The sequence below is a fragment of the Rhynchophorus ferrugineus genome, unplaced genomic scaffold (genome assembly GCF_030347505.1).
Source record: "Rhynchophorus ferrugineus isolate W39M unplaced genomic scaffold, kcgeb_rfMv2 rfM1, whole genome shotgun sequence".
Classification (NCBI taxonomy): Eukaryota; Metazoa; Arthropoda; class Insecta; order Coleoptera; family Curculionidae; genus Rhynchophorus; species Rhynchophorus ferrugineus.
Window position 1 is genome coordinate 58665229 of NW_027472580.1, and position 20709 is coordinate 58685937.

At 30.1% G+C, this 20709-nt stretch overlaps 43 non-coding genes and 1 pseudogene across 43 annotated transcripts; all 44 read right to left on the reverse strand.

The window, feature by feature from the left end:
* Positions 1–413: 413 nt before the first annotated feature.
* LOC143189552 (U6atac minor spliceosomal RNA) lies at positions 414–505 on the reverse strand. Its single transcript, XR_013003989.1, has one exon. It is a non-coding gene; the product is annotated as a U6atac minor spliceosomal RNA (small nuclear RNA).
* A 312-nt stretch (positions 506–817) lies between these two features.
* On the reverse strand, positions 818–909 carry LOC143189563 (U6atac minor spliceosomal RNA). Its single transcript, XR_013003999.1, has one exon. It is a non-coding gene; the product is annotated as a U6atac minor spliceosomal RNA (small nuclear RNA).
* Positions 910–1221: 312 nt separating this feature from the next.
* LOC143189477 (U6atac minor spliceosomal RNA) lies at positions 1222–1313 on the reverse strand. Its single transcript, XR_013003919.1, has one exon. It is a non-coding gene; the product is annotated as a U6atac minor spliceosomal RNA (small nuclear RNA).
* Positions 1314–1626: 313 nt separating this feature from the next.
* LOC143189524 (U6atac minor spliceosomal RNA) lies at positions 1627–1718 on the reverse strand. Its single transcript, XR_013003964.1, has one exon. It is a non-coding gene; the product is annotated as a U6atac minor spliceosomal RNA (small nuclear RNA).
* Positions 1719–2031: 313 nt separating this feature from the next.
* LOC143189637 (U6atac minor spliceosomal RNA) lies at positions 2032–2123 on the reverse strand. The gene has a single exon (XR_013004071.1). It is a non-coding gene; the product is annotated as a U6atac minor spliceosomal RNA (small nuclear RNA).
* Positions 2124–2683: 560 nt separating this feature from the next.
* LOC143189553 (U6atac minor spliceosomal RNA) lies at positions 2684–2775 on the reverse strand. The gene has a single exon (XR_013003990.1). It is a non-coding gene; the product is annotated as a U6atac minor spliceosomal RNA (small nuclear RNA).
* A 559-nt stretch (positions 2776–3334) lies between these two features.
* On the reverse strand, positions 3335–3426 carry LOC143189525 (U6atac minor spliceosomal RNA). The gene has a single exon (XR_013003965.1). It is a non-coding gene; the product is annotated as a U6atac minor spliceosomal RNA (small nuclear RNA).
* Positions 3427–3738: 312 nt separating this feature from the next.
* Positions 3739–3830, reverse strand: LOC143189611 (U6atac minor spliceosomal RNA). Its single transcript, XR_013004045.1, has one exon. It is a non-coding gene; the product is annotated as a U6atac minor spliceosomal RNA (small nuclear RNA).
* Positions 3831–4141: 311 nt separating this feature from the next.
* LOC143189612 (U6atac minor spliceosomal RNA) lies at positions 4142–4233 on the reverse strand. Its single transcript, XR_013004046.1, has one exon. It is a non-coding gene; the product is annotated as a U6atac minor spliceosomal RNA (small nuclear RNA).
* Positions 4234–4545: 312 nt separating this feature from the next.
* LOC143189554 (U6atac minor spliceosomal RNA) lies at positions 4546–4637 on the reverse strand. The gene has a single exon (XR_013003991.1). It is a non-coding gene; the product is annotated as a U6atac minor spliceosomal RNA (small nuclear RNA).
* Positions 4638–4950: 313 nt separating this feature from the next.
* On the reverse strand, positions 4951–5042 carry LOC143189498 (U6atac minor spliceosomal RNA). The gene has a single exon (XR_013003939.1). It is a non-coding gene; the product is annotated as a U6atac minor spliceosomal RNA (small nuclear RNA).
* Positions 5043–5602: 560 nt separating this feature from the next.
* On the reverse strand, positions 5603–5694 carry LOC143189556 (U6atac minor spliceosomal RNA). Its single transcript, XR_013003993.1, has one exon. It is a non-coding gene; the product is annotated as a U6atac minor spliceosomal RNA (small nuclear RNA).
* A 312-nt stretch (positions 5695–6006) lies between these two features.
* LOC143189564 (U6atac minor spliceosomal RNA) lies at positions 6007–6098 on the reverse strand. The gene has a single exon (XR_013004000.1). It is a non-coding gene; the product is annotated as a U6atac minor spliceosomal RNA (small nuclear RNA).
* A 312-nt stretch (positions 6099–6410) lies between these two features.
* LOC143189478 (U6atac minor spliceosomal RNA) lies at positions 6411–6502 on the reverse strand. Its single transcript, XR_013003920.1, has one exon. It is a non-coding gene; the product is annotated as a U6atac minor spliceosomal RNA (small nuclear RNA).
* A 313-nt stretch (positions 6503–6815) lies between these two features.
* Positions 6816–6907, reverse strand: LOC143189651 (U6atac minor spliceosomal RNA). Its single transcript, XR_013004084.1, has one exon. It is a non-coding gene; the product is annotated as a U6atac minor spliceosomal RNA (small nuclear RNA).
* A 313-nt stretch (positions 6908–7220) lies between these two features.
* LOC143189639 (U6atac minor spliceosomal RNA) lies at positions 7221–7312 on the reverse strand. Its single transcript, XR_013004072.1, has one exon. It is a non-coding gene; the product is annotated as a U6atac minor spliceosomal RNA (small nuclear RNA).
* A 560-nt stretch (positions 7313–7872) lies between these two features.
* On the reverse strand, positions 7873–7964 carry LOC143189557 (U6atac minor spliceosomal RNA). The gene has a single exon (XR_013003994.1). It is a non-coding gene; the product is annotated as a U6atac minor spliceosomal RNA (small nuclear RNA).
* A 559-nt stretch (positions 7965–8523) lies between these two features.
* LOC143189526 (U6atac minor spliceosomal RNA) lies at positions 8524–8615 on the reverse strand. Its single transcript, XR_013003966.1, has one exon. It is a non-coding gene; the product is annotated as a U6atac minor spliceosomal RNA (small nuclear RNA).
* Positions 8616–8927: 312 nt separating this feature from the next.
* On the reverse strand, positions 8928–9019 carry LOC143189613 (U6atac minor spliceosomal RNA). The gene has a single exon (XR_013004047.1). It is a non-coding gene; the product is annotated as a U6atac minor spliceosomal RNA (small nuclear RNA).
* Positions 9020–9330: 311 nt separating this feature from the next.
* On the reverse strand, positions 9331–9422 carry LOC143189615 (U6atac minor spliceosomal RNA). The gene has a single exon (XR_013004049.1). It is a non-coding gene; the product is annotated as a U6atac minor spliceosomal RNA (small nuclear RNA).
* A 312-nt stretch (positions 9423–9734) lies between these two features.
* On the reverse strand, positions 9735–9826 carry LOC143189558 (U6atac minor spliceosomal RNA). Its single transcript, XR_013003995.1, has one exon. It is a non-coding gene; the product is annotated as a U6atac minor spliceosomal RNA (small nuclear RNA).
* A 313-nt stretch (positions 9827–10139) lies between these two features.
* LOC143189503 (U6atac minor spliceosomal RNA) lies at positions 10140–10231 on the reverse strand. Its single transcript, XR_013003944.1, has one exon. It is a non-coding gene; the product is annotated as a U6atac minor spliceosomal RNA (small nuclear RNA).
* A 560-nt stretch (positions 10232–10791) lies between these two features.
* LOC143189559 (U6atac minor spliceosomal RNA) lies at positions 10792–10883 on the reverse strand. The gene has a single exon (XR_013003996.1). It is a non-coding gene; the product is annotated as a U6atac minor spliceosomal RNA (small nuclear RNA).
* Positions 10884–11195: 312 nt separating this feature from the next.
* LOC143189565 (U6atac minor spliceosomal RNA) lies at positions 11196–11287 on the reverse strand. The gene has a single exon (XR_013004001.1). It is a non-coding gene; the product is annotated as a U6atac minor spliceosomal RNA (small nuclear RNA).
* A 312-nt stretch (positions 11288–11599) lies between these two features.
* On the reverse strand, positions 11600–11691 carry LOC143189644 (U6atac minor spliceosomal RNA). The gene has a single exon (XR_013004077.1). It is a non-coding gene; the product is annotated as a U6atac minor spliceosomal RNA (small nuclear RNA).
* Positions 11692–12004: 313 nt separating this feature from the next.
* LOC143189528 (U6atac minor spliceosomal RNA) lies at positions 12005–12096 on the reverse strand. The gene has a single exon (XR_013003967.1). It is a non-coding gene; the product is annotated as a U6atac minor spliceosomal RNA (small nuclear RNA).
* A 312-nt stretch (positions 12097–12408) lies between these two features.
* LOC143189581 (U6atac minor spliceosomal RNA) lies at positions 12409–12500 on the reverse strand. Its single transcript, XR_013004017.1, has one exon. It is a non-coding gene; the product is annotated as a U6atac minor spliceosomal RNA (small nuclear RNA).
* Positions 12501–12812: 312 nt separating this feature from the next.
* On the reverse strand, positions 12813–12904 carry LOC143189582 (U6atac minor spliceosomal RNA). The gene has a single exon (XR_013004018.1). It is a non-coding gene; the product is annotated as a U6atac minor spliceosomal RNA (small nuclear RNA).
* A 307-nt stretch (positions 12905–13211) lies between these two features.
* On the reverse strand, positions 13212–13292 carry LOC143189150 (uncharacterized; annotated as a pseudogene).
* Positions 13293–13455: 163 nt separating this feature from the next.
* On the reverse strand, positions 13456–13547 carry LOC143189649 (U6atac minor spliceosomal RNA). Its single transcript, XR_013004082.1, has one exon. It is a non-coding gene; the product is annotated as a U6atac minor spliceosomal RNA (small nuclear RNA).
* Positions 13548–13858: 311 nt separating this feature from the next.
* LOC143189479 (U6atac minor spliceosomal RNA) lies at positions 13859–13950 on the reverse strand. The gene has a single exon (XR_013003921.1). It is a non-coding gene; the product is annotated as a U6atac minor spliceosomal RNA (small nuclear RNA).
* Positions 13951–14263: 313 nt separating this feature from the next.
* On the reverse strand, positions 14264–14355 carry LOC143189499 (U6atac minor spliceosomal RNA). The gene has a single exon (XR_013003940.1). It is a non-coding gene; the product is annotated as a U6atac minor spliceosomal RNA (small nuclear RNA).
* Positions 14356–14914: 559 nt separating this feature from the next.
* On the reverse strand, positions 14915–15006 carry LOC143189529 (U6atac minor spliceosomal RNA). The gene has a single exon (XR_013003968.1). It is a non-coding gene; the product is annotated as a U6atac minor spliceosomal RNA (small nuclear RNA).
* Positions 15007–15302: 296 nt separating this feature from the next.
* LOC143189480 (U6atac minor spliceosomal RNA) lies at positions 15303–15394 on the reverse strand. Its single transcript, XR_013003922.1, has one exon. It is a non-coding gene; the product is annotated as a U6atac minor spliceosomal RNA (small nuclear RNA).
* Positions 15395–15705: 311 nt separating this feature from the next.
* On the reverse strand, positions 15706–15797 carry LOC143189444 (U6atac minor spliceosomal RNA). The gene has a single exon (XR_013003887.1). It is a non-coding gene; the product is annotated as a U6atac minor spliceosomal RNA (small nuclear RNA).
* Positions 15798–16110: 313 nt separating this feature from the next.
* LOC143189640 (U6atac minor spliceosomal RNA) lies at positions 16111–16202 on the reverse strand. Its single transcript, XR_013004073.1, has one exon. It is a non-coding gene; the product is annotated as a U6atac minor spliceosomal RNA (small nuclear RNA).
* A 561-nt stretch (positions 16203–16763) lies between these two features.
* On the reverse strand, positions 16764–16855 carry LOC143189530 (U6atac minor spliceosomal RNA). Its single transcript, XR_013003969.1, has one exon. It is a non-coding gene; the product is annotated as a U6atac minor spliceosomal RNA (small nuclear RNA).
* Positions 16856–17414: 559 nt separating this feature from the next.
* On the reverse strand, positions 17415–17506 carry LOC143189532 (U6atac minor spliceosomal RNA). The gene has a single exon (XR_013003971.1). It is a non-coding gene; the product is annotated as a U6atac minor spliceosomal RNA (small nuclear RNA).
* A 312-nt stretch (positions 17507–17818) lies between these two features.
* Positions 17819–17910, reverse strand: LOC143189616 (U6atac minor spliceosomal RNA). The gene has a single exon (XR_013004050.1). It is a non-coding gene; the product is annotated as a U6atac minor spliceosomal RNA (small nuclear RNA).
* A 311-nt stretch (positions 17911–18221) lies between these two features.
* On the reverse strand, positions 18222–18313 carry LOC143189622 (U6atac minor spliceosomal RNA). The gene has a single exon (XR_013004056.1). It is a non-coding gene; the product is annotated as a U6atac minor spliceosomal RNA (small nuclear RNA).
* A 559-nt stretch (positions 18314–18872) lies between these two features.
* LOC143189481 (U6atac minor spliceosomal RNA) lies at positions 18873–18964 on the reverse strand. Its single transcript, XR_013003923.1, has one exon. It is a non-coding gene; the product is annotated as a U6atac minor spliceosomal RNA (small nuclear RNA).
* A 312-nt stretch (positions 18965–19276) lies between these two features.
* Positions 19277–19368, reverse strand: LOC143189598 (U6atac minor spliceosomal RNA). Its single transcript, XR_013004033.1, has one exon. It is a non-coding gene; the product is annotated as a U6atac minor spliceosomal RNA (small nuclear RNA).
* A 311-nt stretch (positions 19369–19679) lies between these two features.
* Positions 19680–19771, reverse strand: LOC143189500 (U6atac minor spliceosomal RNA). Its single transcript, XR_013003941.1, has one exon. It is a non-coding gene; the product is annotated as a U6atac minor spliceosomal RNA (small nuclear RNA).
* Positions 19772–20331: 560 nt separating this feature from the next.
* LOC143189561 (U6atac minor spliceosomal RNA) lies at positions 20332–20423 on the reverse strand. The gene has a single exon (XR_013003997.1). It is a non-coding gene; the product is annotated as a U6atac minor spliceosomal RNA (small nuclear RNA).
* Between the last annotated feature and the right edge of the window lie 286 nt (positions 20424–20709).

Consider the following 20709-nt stretch of genomic DNA (forward strand, 5'->3'; position numbering starts at 1 on the left):
AATATCTAAAATGAAAGTACACTCTAAAAGTAATTCATACATTGTCCCTCATGATTTTTCCGAGAAGTACGAATGTGAGTGTATGTGAGTAAACCCGTGTTAATAGAGAGGAGACATTACAATTAAATGAATGCAGTTAAATCGTTATCATAAAATATGTAGCAGATAACTTATACAACAAAACGCCTATATCACAAAAACCACAATTCTAGAATGAAAGTAGCATAAAGCTACCGACAGAATATAACCCTTTAAAACATTTTCTTTGGTCGTACAAAATCCTAATTTAAGAACAAAACACAAATCAACATGTATGCATTTAAGGTGGTTACTGTGAAAATTAAATATAACATCGCAGAATATATTAAATAGCACATATATGATTACCAATCATGTACACATACTATATACAAAAAAAAATGCTGCTTAAGTGTGCCTTAAGCAATATATGTGTATTCCATCCTTGTCTAGGGGAGTGCTAACCGTCTCTCCTTTCATACAACACAGTTATTATAGTGATAGAACCTGTATATATAGTTAAATTGTTTCGAAATAACCAAGTAATTTCTTATAAATATTAGCGCCCTCTATTGAAAATTAGTCAAGTGAGCAAACCTTAAACGAAATTAGAACCAGTGACAATAATAAGAACAATATCTAAAATGAAAGTACACCCTAAAAATAATCCAAATTTACGAACAAAAACAAATCAAAATGTATGCATTTAAGGTGGTTACTGTGAAAATTAAATATAACCCCGCAGAATATATTAAATATCACATATATGATTACCAATCATGTACACATACCATGTACAAAAAAAATGTTGCTTAAGTGTGCCTTAAGCAATATATGTGTATTCCATCCTTGTCTAGGGGAGTGCTAACAGTCTCTCCTTTCATACAACACAGTTATTATAGTGATAGAACCAGTATATATAATTAACTTGTTTCGAAATAACCAAGTAATTTGTTATAAACAGTAGCGCCTCTATTGAAAATTAGTCAAGTGAGCAAACCTTAAACGAAATTAGAACCAGTTACAATAATAAGTACAATACCTAAAATGAAAGTACACCCTAAAAATAATCCAAATTTAAGAACAAAAAACAAATCAACATGTACGCATTTAAGGTGGTTACTGTGAAAATTAAATATAACACCGCAGAATATATCAAATATCACATATATGATTACCAATCATGTACACATACTATATACAAAAAAAATGTTGCTTAAGTGTGCCTTAAGCAATATATGTGTATTCCATCCTTGTCTAGGGGAGTGCTAACCGTCTCTCCTTTCATACAACACAGTTATTATAGTGATAGAACCAGTATATATAATTAACTTGTTTCGAAATAACCAAGTAATTTCTTATAAATAGTAGCGCCCTCTATTGAAAATTAGTCAAGTGAGCAAACTTTAAACGAAATTAGAATCAGTTACAATAATAAGAACAATACCTAAAATGAAAGTACACCCTAAAAATAATCCAAATTTAAGAACAAAAAGCTAATCAATATGTATGCATTTAAGGTGGTTACTGTGAAAATTAAATATAACACCGCAGAATATATCAAATATCACATATATGATTACCAATCATGTACACATACTATATACAAAAAAAATGCTGCTTAAGTGTGCCTTAAGCAATATATGTGTATTCCATCCTTGTCTAGGGGAGTGCTAACCGTCTCTCCTTTCATACAACACAGTTACTATAGTGATAGAACCAGTATATATAGTTAACTTGTTTCGAAATAACCAAGTAATTTCTTATAAATATTAGCGCCCTCTATTGAAAATTAGTCAAGTGAGCAAACCTTAAACGAAATTAGAACCAGTGACAATAATAAGAACAATATCTAAAATGAAAGTACACCCTAAAAATAATCCAAATTTAAGAACAAAAAGCAAATCAATATGTATGCATTTAAGGTGGTTACTGTGAAAATTAAATATAACACCGCAGAATATATCAAATATCACATATATGATTACCAATCATGTACACATACTATATACAAAAAAAATGTTGCTTAAGTGTGCCTTAAGCAATATATGTGTATTCCATCCTTCTCTAGGGAAGTGCTAACCATCTCTCCTTTTATACAACACAGTTATTATAGCGATAGAACCAGTATATATAGTTAACTTGTTTGGAAATAACCAAGTAATTTCTTATAAATAGTAGCGCCCTCTATTAAAAATTAGTCAAGTGAGCAAACCTTAAACGAAATTAGAACCAGTGACAATAATAAGAACAATATCTAAAATGAAAGTACACTCTAAAAGTAATTCATACATTGTCCCTCATGATTTTTCCGAGAAGTACGAATGTGAGTGTATGTAAGTAAACCCGTGTTAATAGAGAGGAGACATTACAATTAAATGAATGCAGTTAAATCGTTATCATACAATATGTAGCAGATAACTTATACAACAAAACGCCTATATAACAAAAACCACAATTCTCGAATGAAAGTAGCATAAAGCTACCGACAGAATATAACCCTTTAAAACATTTTCTTTGGTCGTATAAAATCCTAATTTAAGAACAAAACACAAATCAACATGTATGCATTTAAGGTGGTTACTGTGAAAATTAAATATAACACCGCAGAATATATTAAATAGCACATATATGATTACCAATCATGTACACATACTATATACAAAAAAAAATGCTGCTTAAGTGTGCCTTAAGCAATATATGTGTATTCCATCCTTGTCTAGGGGAGTGCTAACCGTCTCTCCTTTCATACAACACAGTTATTATAGTGATAGAACCTGTATATATAGTTAAATTGTTTGGAAATAACCAAGTAATTTCTTATAAATAGTAGCGCCCTCTATTAAAAATTAGTCAAGTGAGCAAACCTTAAACGAAATTAGAACCAGTGACAATAATAAGAACAATATCTAAAATGAAAGTACACTCTAAAAGTAATTCATACATTGTCCCTCATGATTTTTCCGAGAAGTACGAATGTGAGTGTATGTGAGTAAACCCGTGTTAATAGAGAGGAGACATTACAATTAAATGAATGCAGTTAAATCGTTATCATAAAATATGTAGCAGATAACTTATACGACAAAACGCCTATATAACAAAAACCACAATTCTAGAATGAAAGTAGCATAAAGCTACCGACAGAATATAACCCTTTAAAACATTTTCTTTGGTCGTATAAAATCCTAATTTAAGAACAAAACACAAATAAACATGTATGCATTTAAGGTGGTTACTGTGAAAATTAAATATAACACCGCAGAATATATTAAATATCACATATATGATTACCAATCATGTACACATACTATATACAAAAAAAATGCTGCTTAAGTGTGCCTTAAGCAATATATGTGTATTCCATCCTTGTCTAGGGGAGTGCTAACCGTCTCTCCTTTCATACAACACAGTTATTATAGTGATAGAACTAGTATATATAGTTAACTTGTTTCGAAATAACGAAGTAATTTCTTATAAATATTAGCGCCCTCTATTGAAAATTAGTCAAGTGAGCAAACCTTAAACGAAATTAGAACCAGTGACAATAATAAGAACAATATCTAAAATGAAAGTACACCCTAAAAATAATCCAAATTTACGAACAAAAACAAATCAAAATGTATGCATTTAAGGTGGTTACTGTGAAAATTAAATATAACCCCGCAGAATATATTAAATATCACATATATGAGTACCAATCATGTACACATACCATGTACAAAAAAAATGTTGCTTAAGTGTGCCTTAAGCAATATATGTGTATTCCATCCTTGTCTAGTGGAGTGCTAACCGTCTCTCCTTTCATACAACACAGTTATTAAGTGATAGAACCAGTATACATAATTAACTTGTTTCGAAATAACCAAGTAATTTGTTATAAACAGTAGCGCTTCTATTGAAAATTAATCAAGTGAGCAAACCTTAAACGAAATTAGAACCAGTTACAATAATAAGTACAATACCTAAAATGAAAGTACACCCTAAAAATAATCCAAATTTAAGAACAAAAAACAAATCAACATGTACGCATTTAAGGTGGTTACTGTGAAAATTAAATATAACCCCGCAGAATATATTAAATATCACATATATGAGTACCAATCATGTACACATACCATGTACAAAAAAAATGTTGCTTAAGTGTGCCTTAAGCAATATATGTGTATTCCATCCTTGTCTAGTGGAGTGCTAACCGTCTCTCCTTTCATACAACACAGTTATTAAGTGATAGAACCAGTATACATAATTAACTTGTTTCGAAATAACCAAGTAATTTGTTATAAACAGTAGCGCTTCTATTGAAAATTAATCAAGTGAGCAAACCTTAAACGAAATTAGAACCAGTTACAATAATAAGTACAATACCTAAAATGAAAGTACACCCTAAAAATAATCCAAATTTAAGAACAAAAAACAAATCAACATGTACGCATTTAAGGTGGTTACTGTGAAAATTAAATATAAGCCCGCAGAATATATTAAATATCACATATATGATTACCAATCATGTACACATACTATAGACAAAAAAAAATGCTGCTTAAGTGTGCCTTAAGCAATATATGTGTATTCCATCCTTGTCTAGGGGAGTGCTAACCGTCTCTCCTTTCATACAACACAGTTATTATAGTGATAGAACCAGTATATATAGTTAACTTGTTTCAAAATAACCAAGTAATTTCTTATAAATAGTAGCGCCCTCTATTGAAAATTAGTCAAGTGAGCCAACCTTAAACGAAATTAGAACCAGTGACAATAATAAGAACAATATCTAAAATGAAAGTACACCTTAAAAATAATCCAAATTTATGAACAAAAAACAAATCAAAATGTATGCATTTAAGGTGGTTACTGTGAAAATTAAATATAAGCCCGCAGAATATATTAAATATCACATATATGATTACCAATCATGTACACATACTATAGACAAAAAAAATGTTGCTTAAGTGTGCCTTAAGCAATATATGTGTATTCCATCCTTGTCTAGGGAAGTGCTAACCATCTCTCCTTTCATACAACACAGTTATTATAGCGATAGAACCAGTATATATAGTTAACTTGTTTGGAAATAACCAAGTAATTTCTTATAAATAGTAGCGCCCTCTATTAACAATTAGTCAAGTGAGCAAACCTTAAACGAAATTAGAACCAGTGACAATAATAAGAACAATATCTAAAATGAAAGTACACTCTAAAAGTAATTCATACATTGTCCCTCATGATTTTTCCGAGAAGTACGAATGTGAGTGTATGTGAGTAAACCCGTGTTAATAGAGAGGAGACATTACAATTAAATGAATGCAGTTAAATCGTTATCATAAAATATGTAGCAGATAACTTATACAACAAAACGCCTATATCACAAAAACCACAATTCTAGAATGAAAGTAGCATAAAGCTACCGACAGAATATAACCCTTTAAAACATTTTCTTTGGTCGTACAAAATCCTAATTTAAGAACAAAACACAAATCAACATGTATGCATTTAAGGTGGTTACTGTGAAAATTAAATATAACATCGCAGAATATATTAAATAGCACATATATGATTACCAATCATGTACACATACTATATACAAAAAAAAATGCTGCTTAAGTGTGCCTTAAGCAATATATGTGTATTCCATCCTTGTCTAGGGGAGTGCTAACCGTCTCTCCTTTCATACAACACAGTTATTATAGTGATAGAACCTGTATATATAGTTAAATTGTTTCGAAATAACCAAGTAATTTCTTATAAATATTAGCGCCCTCTATTGAAAATTAGTCAAGTGAGCAAACCTTAAACGAAATTAGAACCAGTGACAATAATAAGAACAATATCTAAAATGAAAGTACACCCTAAAAATAATCCAAATTTACGAACAAAAACAAATCAAAATGTATGCATTTAAGGTGGTTACTGTGAAAATTAAATATAACCCCGCAGAATATATTAAATATCACATATATGATTACCAATCATGTACACATACCATGTACAAAAAAAATGTTGCTTAAGTGTGCCTTAAGCAATATATGTGTATTCCATCCTTGTCTAGGGGAGTGCTAACAGTCTCTCCTTTCATACAACACAGTTATTATAGTGATAGAACCAGTATATATAATTAACTTGTTTCGAAATAACCAAGTAATTTGTTATAAACAGTAGCGCCTCTATTGAAAATTAGTCAAGTGAGCAAACCTTAAACGAAATTAGAACCAGTTACAATAATAAGTACAATACCTAAAATGAAAGTACACCCTAAAAATAATCCAAATTTAAGAACAAAAAACAAATCAACATGTACGCATTTAAGGTGGTTACTGTGAAAATTAAATATAACACCGCAGAATATATCAAATATCACATATATGATTACCAATCATGTACACATACTATATACAAAAAAAATGTTGCTTAAGTGTGCCTTAAGCAATATATGTGTATTCCATCCTTGTCTAGGGGAGTGCTAACCGTCTCTCCTTTCATACAACACAGTTATTATAGTGATAGAACCAGTATATATAATTAACTTGTTTCGAAATAACCAAGTAATTTCTTATAAATAGTAGCGCCCTCTATTGAAAATTAGTCAAGTGAGCAAACCTTAAACGAAATTAGAATCAGTTACAATAATAAGAACAATACCTAAAATGAAAGTACACCCTAAAAATAATCCAAATTTAACAACAAAAAGCTAATCAATATGTATGCATTTAAGGTGGTTACTGTGAAAATTAAATATAACACCGCAGAATATATCAAATATCACATATATGATTACCAATCATGTACACATACTATATACAAAAAAAATGCTGCTTAAGTGTGCCTTAAGCAATATATGTGTATTCCATCCTTGTCTAGGGGAGTGCTAACCGTCTCTCCTTTGATACAACACAGTTACTATAGTGATAGAACCGGTATATATAGTTAACTTGTTTCGAAATAACCAAGTAATTTCTTATAAATATTAGCGCCCTCTATTGAAAATTAGTCAAGTGAGCAAACCTTAAACGAAATTAGAACCAGTGACAATAATAAGAACAATATCTAAAATGAAAGTACACCCTAAAAATAATCCAAATTTATGAACAAAAAGCAAATCAAAATGTATGCATTTAAGGTGGTTACTGTGAAAATTAAATATAACACCGCAGAATATATTAAATATCACATATATGATTACCAATCATGTACACATACTATATACAAAAAAAATGTTGCTTAAGTGTGCCTTAAGCAATATATGTGTATTCCATCCTTCTCTAGGGAAGTGCTAACCATCTCTCCTTTTATACAACACAGTTATTATAGCGATAGAACCAGTATATATAGTTAACTTGTTTGGAAATAACCAAGTAATTTCTTATAAATAGTAGCGCCCTCTATTAAAAATTAGTCAAGTGAGCAAACCTTAAACGAAATTAGAACCAGTGACAATAATAAGAACAATATCTAAAATGAAAGTACACTCTAAAAGTAATTCATACATTGTCCCTCATGATTTTTCCGAGAAGTACGAATGTGAGTGTATGTAAGTAAACCCGTGTTAATAGAGAGGAGACATTACAATTAAATGAATGCAGTTAAATCGTTATCATACAATATGTAGCAGATAACTTATACAACAAAACGCCTATATAACAAAAACCACAATTCTCGAATGAAAGTAGCATAAAGCTACCGACAGAATATAACCCTTTAAAACATTTTCTTTGGTCGTATAAAATCCTAATTTAAGAACAAAACACAAATCAACATGTATGCATTTAAGGTGGTTACTGTGAAAATTAAATATAACACCGCAGAATATATTAAATAGCACATATATGATTACCAATCATGTACACATACTATATACAAAAAAAAATGCTGCTTAAGTGTGCCTTAAGCAATATATGTGTATTCCATCCTTGTCTAGGGGAGTGCTAACCGTCTCTCCTTTCATACAACACAGTTATTATAGTGATAGAACCTGTATATATAGTTAAATTGTTTGGAAATAACCAAGTAATTTCTTATAAATAGTAGCGCCCTCTATTAAAAATTAGTCAAGTGAGCAAACCTTAAACGAAATTAGAACCAGTGACAATAATAAGAACAATATCTAAAATGAAAGTACACTCTAAAAGTAATTCATACATTGTCCCTCATGATTTTTCCGAGAAGTACGAATGTGAGTGTATGTGAGTAAACCCGTGTTAATAGAGAGGAGACATTACAATTAAATGAATGCAGTTAAATCGTTATCATAAAATATGTAGCAGATAACTTATACGACAAAACGCCTATATAACAAAAACCACAATTCTAGAATGAAAGTAGCATAAAGCTACCGACAGAATATAACCCTTTAAAACATTTTCTTTGGTCGTATAAAATCCTAATTTAAGAACAAAACACAAATAAACATGTATGCATTTAAGGTGGTTACTGTGAAAATTAAATATAACACCGCAGAATATATTAAATATCACATATATGATTACCAATCATGTACACATACTATATACAAAAAAAATGCTGCTTAAGTGTGCCTTAAGCAATATATGTGTATTCCATCCTTGTCTAGGGGAGTGCTAACCGTCTCTCCTTTCATACAACACAGTTATTATAGTGATAGAACTAGTATATATAGTTAACTTGTTTCGAAATAACGAAGTAATTTCTTATAAATATTAGCGCCCTCTATTGAAAATTAGTCAAGTGAGCAAACCTTAAACGAAATTAGAACCAGTGACAATAATAAGAACAATATCTAAAATGAAAGTACACCCTAAAAATAATCCAAATTTACGAACAAAAACAAATCAAAATGTATGCATTTAAGGTGGTTACTGTGAAAATTAAATATAACCCCGCAGAATATATTAAATATCACATATATGAGTACCAATCATGTACACATACCATGTACAAAAAAAATGTTGCTTAAGTGTGCCTTAAGCAATATATGTGTATTCCATCCTTGTCTAGTGGAGTGCTAACCGTCTCTCCTTTCATACAACACAGTTATTAAGTGATAGAACCAGTATACATAATTAACTTGTTTCGAAATAACCAAGTAATTTGTTATAAACAGTAGCGCTTCTATTGAAAATTAATCAAGTGAGCAAACCTTAAACGAAATTAGAACCAGTTACAATAATAAGTACAATACCTAAAATGAAAGTACACCCTAAAAATAATCCAAATTTAAGAACAAAAAACAAATCAACATGTACGCATTTAAGGTGGTTACTGTGAAAATTAAATATAACCCCGCAGAATATATTAAATATCACATATATGAGTACCAATCATGTACACATACCATGTACAAAAAAAATGTTGCTTAAGTGTGCCTTAAGCAATATATGTGTATTCCATCCTTGTCTAGTGGAGTGCTAACCGTCTCTCCTTTCATACAACACAGTTATTAAGTGATAGAACCAGTATACATAATTAACTTGTTTCGAAATAACCAAGTAATTTGTTATAAACAGTAGCGCTTCTATTGAAAATTAATCAAGTGAGCAAACCTTAAACGAAATTAGAACCAGTTACAATAATAAGTACAATACCTAAAATGAAAGTACACCCTAAAAATAATCCAAATTTAAGAACAAAAAACAAATCAACATGTACGCATTTAAGGTGGTTACTGTGAAAATTAAATATAAGCCCGCAGAATATATTAAATATCACATATATGATTACCAATCATGTACACATACTATAGACAAAAAAAAATGCTGCTTAAGTGTGCCTTAAGCAATATATGTGTATTCCATCCTTGTCTAGGGGAGTGCTAACCGTCTCTCCTTTCATACAACACAGTTATTATAGTGATAGAACCAGTATATATAGTTAACTTGTTTCAAAATAACCAAGTAATTTCTTATAAATAGTAGCGCCCTCTATTGAAAATTAGTCAAGTGAGCCAACCTTAAACGAAATTAGAACCAGTGACAATAATAAGAACAATATCTAAAATGAAAGTACACCTTAAAAATAATCCAAATTTATGAACAAAAAACAAATCAAAATGTATGCATTTAAGGTGGTTACTGTGAAAATTAAATATAAGCCCGCAGAATATATTAAATATCACATATATGATTACCAATCATGTACACATACTATAGACAAAAAAAATGTTGCTTAAGTGTGCCTTAAGCAATATATGTGTATTCCATCCTTGTCTAGGGGAGTGCTAACCATCTCTCCTTTTATACAACACAGTTATTATAGTGATAGAACCAGTATATATAGTTAACTTGTTTGGAAATAACCAAGTAATTTCTTATAAATAGTAGCGCCCTCTATTAAAAATTAGTCAAGTGAGCAAACCTTAAACGAAATTAGAACCAGTGACAATAATAAGAACAATATCTAAAATGAAAGTACACTCTAAAAGTAATTCATACATTGTCCCTCATGATTTTTCCGAGAAGTACGAATGTGAGTGTATGTGAGTAAACCCGTGTTAATAGAGAGGAGACATTACAATTAAATGAATGCAGTTAAATCGTTATCATAAAATATGTAGCAGATAACTTATACAACAAAACGCCTATATCACAAAAACCACAATTCTAGAATGAAAGTAGCATAAAGCTACCGACAGAATATAACCCTTTAAAACATTTTCTTTGGTCGTACAAAATCCTAATTTAAGAACAAAACACAAATCAACATGTATGCATTTAAGGTGGTTACTGTGAAAATTAAATATAACATCGCAGAATATATTAAATAGCACATATATGATTACCAATCATGTACACATACTATATACAAAAAAAAATGCTGCTTAAGTGTGCCTTAAGCAATATATGTGTATTCCATCCTTGTCTAGGGGAGTGCTAACCGTCTCTCCTTTCATACAACACAGTTATTATAGTGATAGAACCTGTATATATAGTTAAATTGTTTCGAAATAACCAAGTAATTTCTTATAAATATTAGCGCCCTCTATTGAAAATTAGTCAAGTGAGCAAACCTTAAACGAAATTAGAACCAGTGACAATAATAAGAACAATATCTAAAATGAAAGTACACCCTAAAAATAATCCAAATTTACGAACAAAAACAAATCAAAATGTATGCATTTAAGGTGGTTACTGTGAAAATTAAATATAACCCCGCAGAATATATTAAATATCACATATATGATTACCAATCATGTACACATACCATGTACAAAAAAAATGTTGCTTAAGTGTGCCTTAAGCAATATATGTGTATTCCATCCTTGTCTAGGGGAGTGCTAACAGTCTCTCCTTTCATACAACACAGTTATTATAGTGATAGAACCAGTATATATAATTAACTTGTTTCGAAATAACCAAGTAATTTGTTATAAACAGTAGCGCCTCTATTGAAAATTAGTCAAGTGAGCAAACCTTAAACGAAATTAGAACCAGTTACAATAATAAGTACAATACCTAAAATGAAAGTACACCTTAAAAATAATCCAAATTTAAGAACAAAAAACAAATCAACATGTACGCATTTAAGGTGGTTACTGTGAAAATTAAATATAACACCGCAGAATATATCAAATATCACATATATGATTACCAATCATGTACACATACTATATACAAAAAAAATGTTGCTTAAGTGTGCCTTAAGCAATATATGTGTATTCCATCCTTGTCTAGCGGAGTGCTAACCGTCTCTCCTTTCATACAACACAGTTATTATAGTGATAGAACCAGTATATATAATTAACTTGTTTCGAAATAACCAAGTAATTTCTTATAAATAGTAGCGCCCTCTATTGAAAATTAGTCAAGTGAGCAAACCTTAAACGAAATTAGAATCAGTTACAATAATAAGAACAATACCTAAAATGAAAGTACACCCTAAAAATAATCCAAATTTAAGAACAAAAAGCTAATCAATATGTATGCATTTAAGGTGGTTACTGTGAAAATTAAATATAACACCGCAGAATATATCAAATATCACATATATGATTACCAATCATGTACACATACTATATACAAAAAAAATGCTGCTTAAGTGTGCCTTAAGCAATATATGTGTATTCCATCCTTGTCTAGGGGAGTGCTAACCGTCTCTCCTTTCATACAACACAGTTACTATAGTGATAGAACCAGTATATATAGTTAACTTGTTTCGAAATAACCAAGTAATTTCTTATAAATATTAGCGCCCTCTATTGAAAATTAGTCAAGTGAGCAAACCTTAAACGAAATTAGAACCAGTGACAATAATAAGAACAATATCTAAAATGAAAGTACACCCTAAAAATAATCCAAATTTACGAACAAAAACAAATCAAAATGTATGCATTTAAGGTGGTTACTGTGAAAATTAAATATAACCCCGTAGAATATATCAAATATCACATATATGATTACCAATCATGTACACATACTATATACAAAAACAATGTTGCTTAAGTGTGCCTTAAGCAATATATGTGTATTCCATCCTTGTCTAGGGGAGTGCTAACCGTCTCTCCTTTCATACAACACAGTTATTAAGTGATAGAACCAGTATATATAATTAACTTGTTTCGAAATAACCAAGCAATTTCTTATAAATAGTAGCGCCCTCTATTGAAAATTAGCCAAGTGAGCCAACCTTAAACGAAATTAGAACCAGTGACAATAATAAGAACAATATCTAAAATGAAAGTACACCCTAAAAATAATCCAAATTTATGAACAAAAAACAAATCAACATGTACGCATTTAAGGTGGTTACTGTGAAAATTAAATATAACACCGCAGAATATATCAAATATCACATATATGATTACCAATCATGTACACATACTATATACAAAAACAATGTTGCTTAAGTGTGCCTTAAGCAATATATGTGTATTCCATCCTTGTCTAGGGGAGTGCTAACCGTCTCTCCTTTCATACAACACAGTTATTAAGTGATAGAACCAGTATATATAATTAACTTGTTTCGAAATAACCAAGCAATTTCTTATAAATAGTAGCGCCCTCTATTGAAAATTAGCCAAGTGAGCCAACCTTAAACGAAATTAGAACCAGTGACAATAATAAGAACAATACCTAAAATGAAAGTACACCCTAAAAATAATCCAAATTTAAGAACAAAAATCAATATGTATGCATTTAAGGTGGTTACTGTGAAAATTAAATATAAGCCCGCAGAATATATTAAATAACACATATATGATTACCAATCATGTACACATACTATAGACAAAAAAAATGTTGCTTAAGTGTGCCTTAAGCAATATATGTGTATTCCATCCTTCTCTAGGGAAGTGACAATAATAAGAACAATATCTAAAATGAAAGTACACCCTAAAAATAATCCAAATTTACGAACAAAAACAAATCAAAATGTATGCATTTAAGGTGGTTACTGTGAAAATTAAATATAACCCCGCAGAATATATTAAATATCACATATATGATTACCAATCATGTACACATACCATGTACAAAAAAAATGTTGCTTAAGTGTGCCTTAAGCAATATATGTGTATTCCATCCCTGTCTAGGGGAGTGTTAACCGTCTCTCCTTTCATACAACACAGTTATTAAGTGATAGAACCAGTATACATAATTAACTTGTTTCGAAATAACCAAGTAATTTGTTATAAACAGTAGCGCTTCTATTGAAAATTAGTCAAGTGAGCAAATCTTAAACGAAATTAGAACCAGTTACAATAATAAGTACAATACCTAAAATGAAAGTACACCCTAAAAATAATCCAAATTTAAGAACAAAAAACAAATCAACATGTACGCATTTAAGGTGGTTACTGTGAAAATTAAATATAACACCGCAGAATATATCAAATATCACATATATGATTACCAATCATGTACACATACTATATACAAAAAAAATGTTGCTTAAGTGTGCCTTAAGCAATATATGTGTATTCCATCCTTGTCTAGGGGAGTGCTAACCGTCTCTCCTTTCATACAACACAGTTATTATAGTGATAGAACCAGTATATATAGTTAACTTGTTTCAAAATAACCAAGTAATTTCTTATAAATAGTAGCGCCCTCTATTGAAAATTAGTCAAGTGAGCCAACCTTAAACGAAATTAGAACCAGTGACAATAATAAGAACAATATCTAAAATGAAAGTACACCTTAAAAATAATCCAAATTTATGAACAAAAAACAAATCAAAATGTATGCATTTAAGGTGGTTACTGTGAAAATTAAATATAAGCCCGCAGAATATATTAAATATCACATATATGATTACCAATCATGTACACATACTATAGACAAAAAAAATGTTGCTTAAGTGTGCCTTAAGCAATATATGTGTATTCCATCCTTGTCTAGGGAAGTGCTAACCATCTCTCCTTTCATACAACACAGTTATTATAGCGATAGAACCAGTATATATAGTTAACTTGTTTGGAAATAACCAAGTAATTTCTTATAAATAGTAGCGCCCTCTATTAAAAATTAGTCAAGTGAGCAAACCTTAAACGAAATTAGAACCAGTGACAATAATAAGAACAATATCTAAAATGAAAGTACACTCTAGAAGTAATTCATACATTGTCCCTCATGATTTTTCCGAGAAGTACGAATGTGAGTGTATGTGAGTAAACCCGTGTTAATAGAGAGGAGACATTACAATTAAATGAATGCAGTTAAATCGTTATCATAAAATATGTAGCAGATAACTTATACAACAAAACGCCTATATAACAAAAACCACAATTCTCGAATGAAAGTAGCATAAAGCTACCGACAGAATATAACCCTTTAAAACATTTTCTTTGGTCGTACAAAATCCTAATTTAAGAACAAAACACAAATCAACATGTATGCATTTAAGGTGGTTACTGTGAAAATTAAATATAACACCGCAGAATATATTAAATAGCACATATATGATTACCAATCATGTACACATACTATATACAAAAAAAATGCTGCTTAAGTGTGCCTTAAGCAATATATGTGTATTCCATCCTTGTCTAGGGGAGTGCTAACCGTCTCTCCTTTCATACAACACAGTTATTATAGTGATATTAAATTGTTTCGAAATAACCAAGTAATTTCTTATAAATATTAGCGCCCTCTATTGAAAATTAGTCAAGTGAGCAAACCTTAAACGAAATTAGAACCAGTGACAATAATAAGAACAATATCTAAAATGAAAGTACACCCTAAAAATAATCCAAATTTACGAACAAAAACAAATCAAAATGTATGCATTTAAGGTGGTTACTGTGAAAATTAAATATAACCCCGCAGAATATATTAAATATCACATATATGATTACCAATCATGTACACATACCATGTACAAAAAAAATGTTGCTTAAGTGTGCCTTAAGCAATATATGTGTATTCCATCCTTGTCTAGGGGAGTGCTAACCGTCTCTCCTTTCATACAACACAGTTATTAAGTGATAGAACCAGTATATATAATTAACTTGTTTCGAAATAACCAAGTAATTTGTTATAAACAGTAGCGCTTCTATTGAAAATTAGTCAAGTGAGCAAACCTTAAACGAAATTAGAACCAGTTACAATAATAAGTACAATACCTAAAATGAAAGTACACCCTAAAAATAATCCAAATTTAAGAACAAAAAACAAATCAACATGTACGCATTTAAGGTGGTTACTGTGAAAATTAAATATAACACCGCAGAATATATCAAATATCACATATATGATTACCAATCATGTACACATACTATATACAAAAAAAATGTTGCTTAAGTGTGCCTTAAGCAATATATGTGTATTCCATCCTTGTCTAGGGGAGTGCTAACCATCTCTCCTTTCATACAACACAGTTATTATAGTGATAGAACCAGTATATATAATTAACTTGTTTCGAAATAACCAAGTAATTTCTTATAAATAGTAGCGCCATCTATTAAAAATTAGTCAAGTGAGCAAACCTTAAACGAAATTAGAACCAGTGACAATAATAAGAACAATACCTAAAATGAAAGTACACCCTAAAAATAATCCAAATTTAAGAACAAAAAGCAAATCAATATGTATGCATTTAAGGTGGTTACTGTGAAAATTAAATATAACACCGCAGAATATATCAAATATCACATATATGATTACCAATCATGTACACATACTATATACAAAAAAAATGTTGCTTAAGTGTGCCTTAAGCAATATATGTGTATTCCATCCTTCTCTAGGGAAGTGCTAACCATCTCTCCTTTTATACAACACAGTTATTATAGCGATAGAACCAGTATATATAGTTAACTTGTTTGGAAATAACCAAGTAATTTCTTATAAATAGTAGCGCCCTCTATTAAAAATTAGTCAAGTGAGCAAACCTTAAACGAAATTAGAACCAGTGACAATAATAAGAACAATATCTAAAATGAAAGTACACTCTAAAAGTAATTCATACATTGTCCCTCATGATTTTTCCGAGAAGTACGAATGTGAGTGTATGTGAGTAAACCCGTGTTAATAGAGAGGAGACATTACAATTAAATGAATGCAGTTAAATCGTTATCATACAATATGTAGCAGATAACTTATACGACAAAACGCCTATATAACAAAAACCACAATTCTAGAATGAAAGTAGCATAAAGCTACCGACAGAATTTAACCCTTTAAAACATTTTCTTTGGTCGTATAAAATCCTAATTTAAGAACAAAACACAAATCAACATGTATGCATTTAAGGTGGTTACTGTGAAAATTAAATATAACACCGCAGAATATATTAAATAGCACATATATGATTACCAATCATGTACACATACTATATACAAAAAAAAAATGCTGCTTAAGTGTGCCTTAAGCAATATATGTGTATTCCATCCTTGTCTAGGGGAGTGCTAACCGTCTCTCCTTTCATACAACACAGTTATTATAGTGATAGAACCTGTATATATAGTTAAATTGTTTGGAAATAACCAAGTAATTTCTTATAAATAGTAGCGCCCTCTATTGAAAATTAGTCAAGTGAGCAAACCTTAAACGAAATTAGAACCAGTGACAATAATAAGAACAATATCTAAAATGAAAGTACACCCTAAAAATAATTCATACATTGCCCCTCATGATTTTTCCGAGAAGTACGAATGTGAGTGTATGTGAGTAAACCCGTGTTAATAGAGAGGAGACATTACAATTAAATGAATGCAGTTAAATCGTTATCATACAATATGTAGCAGATAACTTATACGACAAAACGCCTATATAACAAAAACCACAATTCTAGAATGAAAGTAGCATAAAGCTACCGACAGAATATAACCCTTTAAAACATTTTCTTTGGTCGTATAAAATCCTAATTTAAGAACAAAACACAAATAAACATGTATGCATTTAAGGTGGTTACTGTGAAAATTAAATATAACACCGCAGAATATATTAAATATCACATATATGATTACCAATCATGTACACATACTATATACAAAAAAAATGCTGCTTAAGTGTGCCTTAAGCAATATATGTGTATTCCATCCTTGTCTAGGGGAGTGCTAACCGTCTCTCCTTTCATACAACACAGTTATTATAGTGATAGAACTAGTATATATAGTTAACTTGTTTCGAAATAACGAAGTAATTTCTTATAAATATTAGCGCCCTCTATTGAAAATTAGTCAAGTGAGCAAACCTTAAACGAAATTAGAACCAGTGACAATAATAAGAACAATATCTAAAATGAAAGTACACCCTAAAAATAATCCAAATTTACGAACAAAAACAAATCAAAATGTATGCATTTAAGGTGGTTACTGTGAAAATTAAATATAACCCCGCAGAATATATTAAATATCACATATATGAGTACCAATCATGTACACATACCATGTACAAAAAAAATGTTGCTTAAGTGTGCCTTAAGCAATATATGTGTATTCCATCCTTGTCTAGTGGAGTGCTAACCGTCTCTCCTTTCATACAACACAGTTATTAAGTGATAGAACCAGTATACATAATTAACTTGTTTCGAAATAACCAAGTAATTTGTTATAAACAGTAGCGCTTCTATTGAAAATTAATCAAGTGAGCAAACCTTAAACGAAATTAGAACCAGTTACAATAATAAGTACAATACCTAAAATGAAAGTACACCCTAAAAATAATCCAAATTTAAGAACAAAAAACAAATCAACATGTACGCATTTAAGGTGGTTACAGTGAAAATTAAATATAAGCCCGCAGAATATATTAAATATCACATATATGATTACCAATCATGTACACATACTATAGACAAAAAAAATGCTGCTTAAGTGTGCCTTAAGCAATATATGTGTATTCCATCCTTGTCTAGGGGAGTGCTAACCGTCTCTCCTTTCATACAACATAGTTATTATAATGATAGAACCTGTATATATAGTTAAATTGTTTCGAAATAACCAAGTAATTTCTTATAAACAGTAGCCCCTCTATTGAAAATTAGTCAAGTGAGTAAACCTTAAACGAAATTAGAACCAGAGACAATAATAAGAACAATATCTAAAATGAAAGTACACTCTAAAAATAATTCATACATTGTCCCTCATGATTTTTCCGAGAAGTACGAATGTGAGTGTATGTGAGTAAACCCGTGTTAATAGAGAGGAGACATTACAATTAAATGAATGCAGTTAAATCGTTATCATACAATATGTAGCAGATAACTTATACGACAAAACGCCTATATAACAAAAACCACAATTCTAGAATGAAAGTAGCATAAAGCTACCGACAGAATATAACCCTTTAAAACATTTTCTTTGGTCGTATAAAATCCTAATTTAAGAACAAAACACAAATCAACATGTATGCATTTAAGTTGGTTACTGTGAAAATTAAATATAACACCGCAGAATATATTAAATATCACATATATGATTACCAATCATGTACACATACTATATACAAAAAAAAATGTTGCTTAAGTGTGCCTTAAGCAATATATGTGTATTCCATCCTTGTCTAGGGGAGTGCTAACCGTCTCTCCTTTCATACAACACAGTTATTATAGTGATAGAACCAGTATATATAGTTAACTTGTTTCGAAATAACCAAGTAATTTCTTATAAATAGTAGCGCCCTCTATTGAAAATTAGTCAAGTGAGCAAACCTTAAACGAAATTAGAACCAGTGACAATAATAAGAACAATATCTAAAATGAAAGTACACCCTAAAAATAATCCAAATTTACGAACAAAAACAAATCAAAATGTATGCATTTAAGGTGGTTACTGTGAAAATTAAATATAACCCCGCAGAATATATTAAATATCACATATATGATTACCAATCATGTACACATACCATGTACAAAAAAAATGTTGCTTAAGTGTGCCTTAAGCAATATATGTGTATTCCATCCTTGTCTAGGGGAGTGTTAACCGTCTCTCCTTTCATACAACACAGTTATTAAGTGATAGAACCAGTATACATAATTAACTTGTTTCGAAATAACCAAGTAATTTGTTATAAACAGTAGCGCTTCTATTGAAAATTAGTCAAGTGAGCAAACCTTAAACGAAATTAGAACCAGTTACAATAATAAGTACAATACCTAAAATGAAAGTACACCCTAAAAATAATCCAAATTTAAGAACATAAAACAAATCAACATGTACGCATTTAAGGTGGTTACTGTGAAAATTAAATATAACACCGCAGAATATATCAAATATCACATATATGATTACCAATCATGTACACATACTATAGACAAAAAAAATGTTGCTTAAGTGTGCCTTAAGCAATATATGTGTATTCCATCCTTGTCTAGGGAAGTGCTAACCATCTCTCCTTTCATACAACACAGTTATTATAGCGATAGAACCAGTATATATAGTTAACTTGTTTGGAAATAACCAAGTAATTTCTTATAAATAGTAGCGCCCTCTATTAAAAATTAGTCAAGTGAGCAAACCTTAAACGAAATTAGAACCAGTGACAATAATAAGAACAATATCTAAAATGAAAGTACACTCTAAAAGTAATTCATACATTGTCCCTCATGATTTTTCCGAGAAGTACGAATGTGAGTGTATGTGAGTAAACCCGTGTTAATAGAGAGGAGACATTACAATTAAATGAATGCAGTTAAATCGTTATCATAAAATATGTAGCAGATAACTTATACAACAAAACGCCTATATCACAAAAACCACAATTCTAGAATGAAAGTAGCATAAAGCTACCGACAGAATATAACCCTTTAAAACATTTTCTTTGGTCGTACAAAATCCTAATTTAAGAACAAAACACAAATCAACATGTATGCATTTAAGGTGGTTACTGTGAAAATTAAATATAACATCGCAGAATATATTAAATAGCACATATATGATTACCAATCATGTACACATACTATATACAAAAAAAAATGCTGCTTAAGTGTGCCTTAAGCAATATATGTGTATTCCATCCTTGTCTAGGGGAGTGCTAACCGTCTCTCCTTTCATACAACACAGTTATTATAGTGATAGAACCTGTATATATAGTTAAATTGTTTCGAAATAACCAAGTAATTTCTTATAAATATTAGCGCCCTCTATTGAAAATTAGTCAAGTGAGCAAACCTTAAACGAAATTAGAACCAGTGACAATAATAAGAACAATATCTAAAATGAAAGTACACCCTAAAAATAATCCAAATTTACGAACAAAAACAAATCAAAATGTATGCATTTAAGGTGGTTACTGTGAAAATTAAATATAACCCCGCAGAATATATTAAATATCACATATATGATTA